Source organism: Wyeomyia smithii, chromosome 3, assembly GCF_029784165.1.
Source record: "Wyeomyia smithii strain HCP4-BCI-WySm-NY-G18 chromosome 3, ASM2978416v1, whole genome shotgun sequence".
NCBI lineage: Eukaryota > Metazoa > Arthropoda > Insecta > Diptera > Culicidae > Wyeomyia > Wyeomyia smithii.
The window spans coordinates 33,052,323-33,061,558 of NC_073696.1; positions in this window are offsets into that span (position 1 = coordinate 33,052,323).

The following is a 9,236-nucleotide window of genomic DNA, read 5'->3' on the forward strand; positions in this document are numbered from 1 at the left end:
GGTAAAATAATTCTACAATTCCACTGTAAGACAGAGATAGAATCCTTCATATACGCAGTTGAATTAGGCATCGAAGGATACAATCGCTGCAAGGAGGGGCCATTGGGCAGTCAACTGCTTCAAAAATGATCTAACTGTTGGGAGGAATGCTGTAAGAAAAATTTTGATTGGATCGGGTACATTGAAAGTTTCAAAAATCCAGTCCACAATGTCAGAAAATTTCACTAATCCAGAGTTTGTTTCATCAACTGGGAGTGTAAGAGGAGCAACTGGGGTTTTAGATGTTCCTGGCAGTGCTGGGAACTCGTTCTGGGAGCCCAGGAGGAGTTTGCTTCGGTTTTTCCGCAGCACTGTTTGGTTTGTTTGTAACTTTCATTTCACTTTGAGAAATCTTAGGACCTTTTCTGGGAAGTTTAGGAGAGGAAATATTTTTCCTCTTTCTAGACTCCCCAGGATTGGCGTAAGATGTTCCCCCTGGTGAATCGTCAGAATCGGTTTCATCAGAGGACAACAGATCAAAAGGGTTTGATGTAATGGGAGAATTGGTAACGGTCTTCTTCAGCATCTCAGCGTACGAACGTTTCGAACGCTCTTTGAAAGACCTCTTTATTTTATCCCTGCACTGCATGTACACCGCACATGTCGAGAGCTCATGCTGACTCTCCCCACAGTGAATGCATTTTTCAGCATTTTTACTGCAGGAATCATCCGCATGATTCTCCCCACACTTGCCACAACGTGCCTTATTGCAGCAGTAGGCGGCGGTGTGGCCTAACTGCTTACAATTCAGGCAGTTCATGACGCGAGGCACATATAATTGCACAGGGAGACGAACCCGGTGGATCGAGATGTGGCTTGGTAGTGCTGACCCGGCAAACGTAACTCGAAACAAGTCTGACGGAGTGTATACTGTTTTGCCACCGATGATCGATGCTGACCGCAGTTGCTTGCAGTCGAGCACCTTTACATCGGGACATGTTTTGTTCTTAAAGCACCCTTTGGCACTTTCCAGTATACACTCGACGGACAGACTCGAATCGGTTATGACACCGTCGATCTCCACGTCTCGTGCGGGCATGTAAACGCGATACTCGCGTGTGAAGAGCTCAGAGCAAGCTATATCGTTGGCCTCTTTCAGATTACTGACCACGACACGGAGCTTGTTAGATCGGACCTTGGAAATTTCGGTCACGCCCTTGTACTCCTTTTCAGGTCTTTCGAAATCTGCAAAATGTTCAACTGTTTCGATTTCGGTCCCGCCTTTGGCCGAAAATAGACAGTATAGCTGCCCTGGGCTCCGTTTGGGTAAAGCCTGGGGCGAGGGGGGACTGAAGAATGAACAGGGGAGGGGGTAACAGAAGGGTCAGGGTCAGAGGGGTTCGGGGATGGTGGCGCGGGAGGCGAGGGATCTACATTCATCGCGCTAAGTCTAGCGCACTAGCGCCGACAAGAACACGTACCTTTTTGCTTCTCCTTTCCAGCAAGGTTGGTTGTCCGATCGCTCGAAGCTGCAGCCGTTACAGTCCGCAGCACCAATACAGCAGCACCAAACAGCCACCAGCAGCGAGCCGGGTGTGAGATCACTCTTCACAGCGACACAGCTGCACTGTCAACTGATGGCTTCTTCTTTTTCCTCTTTTGTGTCCACTGCTGTAGCACAATCGTCTTACGCACCAGCTGGCAATCACGATGCGAAACAGTTGCACAAAGGCGGGCGACCTTGAACTCGATTAAATTCCACTCGACCAGGCAAACAATGCCAACACTTGCTCACACTTCTTTTGTTTTATATTCTATCGGAGCGATCACCAAACACGTCCGATACTGATGCGTGTTCAGCACAGAATGTACAAAAAACATTGCTCATGAAAAAATACTGGATTGCTGAAAAAAATATTCACACATGCAAAAGTTTGTCTCTGCAATTTGTTATTAACAATAACCAAGCTTGGAATAACGAAGTACTGTCCTCTTTCAATCACTGATGAGTAGCTCAAATCCCTCTCTAATACTCCGATATTCTTTCACACATGATAAATGACGCGCATGAAACATCTGTCATCTGCGTTCCATCACAGAAACCTTTTATAGTGTTGCGTAACAACATAACAATCCTCATCCCATCACCACCACCTTTGTCTACTTCTTTGTATTCGTCTTCTTCTACATAAGCAAACAAATATTATTTGATAAAAAATAAAAAAAGGTGGCTTACTGTAGCGCATTTGCAGGATAGCAGATAAACCTATGTTTAATTTTTAAAACTTTGAAAATTTTATGTCGATACATATATCAAAATATTTTGAATCAAAACTGTTGATCAGATTTTTACATAATATTCAAAAATAATGGCCAATAGCTTAACCCGATCCCGGCGCAGAGAAATCAGTTTTTACCTCAAAAAATGAACTTCAAACTCTTATTACTCATCAACTATAAACATAATTAACACAAACTGTATTGAAATTAAAGATCAATCTGTACCTTACTGAATAATTTCATCGTGAAAATTTTCAAGTATAATTGTAGAACTTGAATCAAAGTTTGAATGTCACTCGTCGGAAATGGGTTTATCTGATACTCTGAGTTTTTTTGAAACAGCTAAAATTTTCACGTATTAGCAAAAGAATTAATTTGGGGTACAATATGTGCAGCATGTCTTGTGTAGGTTGAATGTCTTTTCTATTTTTAAAAATATCGAAAAAAAAATATATTGCTTTATCTTTGAGTACAACTTCTTGAGAACATTTTTGTAAATTTTGTTAGAGCTTTGAGTAATAGGGAGAAAGTTGAATAGATTTCAAGTGCGGCTTGTCACGCGCCATAAGCTAAACTTGTAACTCGATATGATGTTTTGCATAAAATTTAGCTTTGCCGAGTTACTGTCTTCTCTTTTTTATAAATGTTCGTTATTAACGTCTTCGGTCGTAATTGATATTTTTCATTAAACAAACAACTTTCTGCTATCGAATAACTGTACTATTGAAAAATTACAATTTCAATGCATATAAAAATTTGCTACACACTTTAAAAAAAAACAAACTGCTTATTTTCTCGAGCAAAAAGGTTTATAATCCCCATTATTTTCTTGACTTTTTCATAGTCTATCCTCAATGAACTACAACAGGTACTGCCTTATTTCATCACTTGACAACCTAATTTTGATGGTAATGCCATGACATTACAGAACTTATTGATCATGTAACTATGAAATAACGTTCATAATCAACCGACAGTGGTTTGGCTAACTTTAGATTTCATTCACATGCTTGATATCTTTGATACTGTCTTTCTTACAGCTTAAAATTGCCTTCCGCCCTTTATTACGTTTTTGGCGGTTTTTGTCGATGCACCTGCATCAGAACCTATAGCCATGTGCTAATTTAACACGTGTGCCGAATATTAGTTAAGACGCAGTTAGCTTTGATTTCCTTACGACTGGCTTCATACTAGGCGAGAGGAGGTGAGTGGAGGACTAAAAGCAAAGGTAACTTGTAGTCAGAACAGGAGTGTTTGGGTTGCTACCCACGAAAAAATAACAAACTTTAGTGTACCTCAGCTTCAGAGTTTGCTTGGGAAAAAGGCAATTTGAGTAACTTTCGTTTGTCGTGCGCGTGACTGAAAGACACGCATGTATATATATTCCGATGATGCTTATATGATGTGAAATTAATTAAAATGAATGATAAAACACAATAAGATGTATTACGGCATGCAAAAAAGATCTCGGTAGACTGCCTTCACTAGCTGAAACTGTCGAACTTTTAAAGTAAAACACGCAAAAATAATAATAAAAATTGATTCGAAAAACATATGGCAACCATTTACTGATCGCCTCTACTGTGTGGCCCTCTATCCGAAGGTAGATAGCGCTCAAAATCTCTTCAATCAGCCCAAGACACAAACCCAAAACCGATGCTTTTTCGATCTGTTTTCAATCTTTCTGAAGTACGACTTAAAAACAAACAAAACCCAACACAACAAAAAAAATGCTACTTATCTGTTTCACGATATACGCTGGCACATTTCTTCACTTTTCCGAGTAGCAGTAGACCCTAAACTTAACACTTTGATCAATCACACTAATTTTTTTCGCTAAGAAATAACTTTTTTGCTAAAATTATACGAAGAGCAAATCGCGCACAGCATCCAGTTGGCCTTGTTCACAGAACGGAAGGTCATCTGTGATACGAAAACTGCTAAGTGCTCAGTTAATTTTGCAGCGCTCCCTAGGGGTGGAAAGAACGCTATTTACACGGAAAATAAACAGAATTTATACTACTTTTATCGAAATCAATCAAACACACTGGTATAAATCTGTCGGCGGAAACACTACAGGTTAACCCTGCTAAGCATCTGTGAGAAGGAAAACACATTATTTCTAGGGGCTTGACAACTTTATTTCATGAAAAATATTTCGGTAATATTACACGATATTGGTTAATATATTTATTAATATCTATCATTAATTTATTTATTTATTTACATTAACTTCCCAACCATAGCGACATGTTGAAACGGTTTGATCAACAAGTAGGCACGAGCGGGGAAGCGTTTTTTTGTTTTGTACGGTTGGAGACGAAGCATCACCAAGCGACAGCAAATAACTTTTTCTACTTGTTAATAGATTCTTACTAACTAAGCAAATGAAAATCGCAAATTCATGTGTTTCAAGTTGTGAATTGCTTCTAAAATGAATGAATATCAGTAGCAAGGTATGAAGCTTTACCGGATTTATAATTTGAATGCATCGAAATAGTATATTATAAGATGCGATGAATTTTGGTCATCGGTTGTTTTAATAAACAACTTTAGTCATTGGCTTTTTTTTTGCAATATAGCCGGTTGTACTTTTGGCATACCGTTTTACTATGTTTCTATACACCAACATCACAACGACGTTAATATGACTTCAAAGAGGTTTGATGTAACTAGAGGTGTGTCTGAAAATGCAACGATAAACACTTAGTAACAATGAATACAATCGAATTTTGCTAGTTGCACTAAATTCGTAGCCCAACTAGTAAAGGACTTTCACGCGTTGGGTTGAGCTATCCAGGTTGCAAGATGACACCGGTTGTTTCTTTTTGTTAGGATTACTAATCACCTATTGAGTTACGCAGTATCTTGCCCCTAGCATCCTTCAAAACAGCTGACTCAGATAGCGGCATAGATAATTGTAGAACTGTTCCTTTATTGTTTTTTAGTAATCTACTCCTTTTAACTGTGAAAATAATCAGATTATTAACACGAGTTACAAAAAGTGAGAGTCGCATCTTTTGTTTCAAGTCTCTAATTACCACCTCGTTTAGAGTCCTCTTGAAGAATATTCGTATATTACGTAACGTGAAGTTCGGAAATTTTCAAAACCCCATCAACTAAGTAACGCAAATTTGCATGGTGGTCTTATGCAGTTTAACACTTCGCTGGATACCTTTCTTCCACCTCTCCCCTGAGCGCGTTATCTATTATACGAATGTTTCCATATATGAACGAACGCTAGGGGTAAGGCACTATTGATATACAATGGTGATTCGCTTACCGGTTGCTCATTAGTCGTGGGTTTGTTAGTTGGGCCCTCATCCATCTAAAAAGCGCTCTTATGTCAAAATTGAACGTCATTCAAATGCATGCAAGAAACCCGAAAAGTGAATAAATAATAAAATAAATTTTGACTACTCGTACTTGAGTTTATTTGTCATTGATTGTTGATGGTTACCTTGGATTACTCGAAAAAAATGACATTGATTACTTCGGAGTAATCTCAGGTTACGACGCATTTAGAAACCTCTTGAAACGAACCTCTTGAGATCCTTTTTCAGTGTTCTGTAAGGTTGTCACTTTCGGTTGTCAGCAGGGATACCAGATTTGTCAGCAAAACGCTGATTTGTTTTGATTCGCAGGTATGTGCGGTTTTTTTTCAATCTCCATCCCGCATAATCAATAACCATAAACGGATGATAATCCATATGGTTTAACGATACCCCATACAGTCGAAACTATATCCCGAACTAGTTGTTAGGCACGTTTTATGGTTATTGATTATGCGGGATGGTTAACTACATTTTTTTCCCAATGACTTTCTCAAAATGTGTGCAGATTTTTACAGACTTCTGCCTGCTCGAGCGCATTTTTTCGAATCACGATTAGATTTTTATCAGATTTCAAGAAAAAGACTGCACAATGGAACCAGGACCTCTTACAATCGCATTATTCGTTGCCCTAGAAGCTAACCTGATTTTACTTAACCTTATTCTGCTTATTTTTATTTAAATCGCATGTCGCATGTCGCATCAATGAGTAGAAAATCTATATTCTCCAGAATGGACTAGAGTCAATCGGCAAAATATTTAATATAATCTAATAAGAGGATGAAACTAGTTTATAAATTTTATTTCCGAATAAAGATGTGATTCATTTATTATAAATATTCGGAAAATTTGCGTTAAAAAATCCATCTGTGCCATGATTTTTAAAAACTCAAAGTACTTTCTCGAGTTGAAAAAAAAACTCACGAGCTGCATTTTATATTTTAACAATTTTCAAAAATAACCATCTATAACACATGGTACAATTGTAAATGGAAGAATTGCAACATTAACGGTTTAAAACTCACGATTTTTCAATAACATTGATTGTTGCTCGTGTTTCAAATCAACACTTGTCGATTACAATACCTTCGTTACACTATTGTAATATGACAAACTCCACAAATGTGAATAATTGCGAATTTTTCCCAAAACGTTTTTACATCGAACGTAATAGATTGTATTAAACGGGTTAAACTGTTGAAATAACCGTCAATTCAAAACATCGAATAAATTATGCCACATTATACCACTGGCAAAGCGGCATAAACGTACACGACAAATATATATTGCCCGAGAGCACAGAAAATTCAATTGTCATTTTTCAGTCCTTTTTGTGTGCACTTTCTGTTCGATCATATACCTGAAGTTGACCTTCCGTTCTGTTACTTGTTGCCAGTCCTCCTCCGATATTTCTAAAATATAAAATGAGGGTAGTCAAAAAGAAAAAAAATTGAGTAAATGTTTATCTGTAATTTCAACAGTTGAATAATTAAAAAACAAATTCTGAGTGTTTCTGGAATGTGTAATGTAGACGTAAAATTTTGCAATTCTCAGATTATTTTCGCACCAATTCTCATTCAATTTTTAATCGATTCAAAAATAGCGTTTTTTTTTCTTGCATGGTGAGCTAGATATGCTCATGAATGTTCCTAATGATTCGTGATGCCAGAACAGCTTGCTGAATTTGCTGCGCCCACAGATAGTCTGCCACACCAAGCACTTCTTCACAAAGTTCTTGGGGCCAGTCTGTATTTTTCACGACCGCACTCATATTTTTTGTTGAAGCACTTCTTGCTTGGGAGCCATTTCGATAACCACTTGACAAAATACAAAATTCCAATAAATTTCACCTATGTAAACAAAGAAAGTGCTGCATGCTGCTCCCGCAGACCGTTATTATCAAAAAAATGCACCAAAGAATCTGAGTACACCATTCGATTCGTTATGACGTCCAGAATCTCTGGTCAAAATTTCAAAATTATCGTACTGTACATTTTTCAGTAGGGTCTGGGACTACTTCGGCAGGGGTTTTCTCCGTCATATATTTCTCATTAGAATGAAGCAAAAATTAAGACGAAGAAAACCCCTGACGAATTAGTCCCTTACCCTAATGCCCTTTTAAAGGTAGTAAAGTACAAAAAAGTGATATAAAATCGACGAAATACTTATTGTAAAGCACGTTTTTCAACCACCATTTCATGAAATAACTTCCAAAATAGTTTCTACACATTTCAAGGGTTATATTTCAAAACATTAACAATTGGTGGAAAGATTTATTTAAAAATCCCACAGTGCACAGTGGTACAAATTCGAAAAATCGTAATCGTTCTAGAATTGACTGTGAAAAACTGATTTTATGTACTCAATGTCTTCAGCAAAATTGTTTCATAGAACTACTTTTGGCGTTTTTAGTTTTTCGATCAATCCACCTAACAGTTAGAGAAATTTTTTTTCTAATTTTCAATATACCAGATAGCTTCCTTCAGCAAAGTTGTGGAAAATTTTAAAAGATTTCCAAAAAGTCTCAGAAATCGATTGGTAGGTGTCTGATCTACGTAAAATGTCAGCAACATGTCGATTTTGCCCAAATTTCCCTACAATACTAAACTAGGTTTATCTCGACGTTAAATTAACCTATTTGAAATCTGTTTAATGTAATATCAAGAGTGTAAGCGATACTCAAAGATACAATAACAATTTGGCATCACATGATCCTCGCTTTTTTACGGGAAGGAGGTCGCATTTGACTTTATCGAAGACGCGATGATTCTGTCTCATAGCTGAAGCGAGATTTTTATGTTTTGACTGGTCCTGGCCAAAAATGCAACCGCCTACCCGCAAAAGGGGGAGGATCATGTAATTCAAAATTGTTATTGTATCTTTGAGTATCGCTTACACTCTTGATATTACATTAAACAGATTTCAAATAAGTTAATTTAACGTCAAGATTAACCTAATTTAATATAAGATATAATTTGACTACCACTTTTAAATATTAGCGCCAAGCATGGAAAAGTTCACTCACTAGCAATATTTCATGCAAATGTGTTCTTTGATTCATCAGTTATCGTTCAACTATTTCTACTCGCGTACAAGTTTTCCATAGAAACGCTGCTGATTGTTTTTCGCTTCTAAGAGTTCTGAATACCATAGAAGGAGACTGAATGATTCAAACACGATAGTATTTATTGTATCCAAGTTCACTTGCATTCAACATTATCGCGAGAACCTTTGAGATATTATCGCCAGTGATTCAAAATTATGAATCCAAATGAACGTTAGATTGCGTTCAATTATTTGCTTACCGGAGCAAGCAGGTATCATCAATGCTAACGGAAATTGTAGCATGGTGCATTAGCATGTGATACTTGCAATCACCAAGAATCATCGTGGTATATCACGGTGAAAGCACGACGTGGAGTAGCCGAATTCCACCTACAAGCAACTAACATTTGAAAGAATCATTGCGATCGCTTGTGTGCAATCGTTTACGATTCTTTCGTGAAACACTCGCTATATGTTGCTCGCTCTGCCTAAAGCAGGCAATACTGAAAAAAAATCATCAAAGAAAGCTACCATATATTTCTTTGCTCTAAGTTGTCTCTTGCAAATTTGAGAATGTGTAACTTTTAATAGCGATGGTTT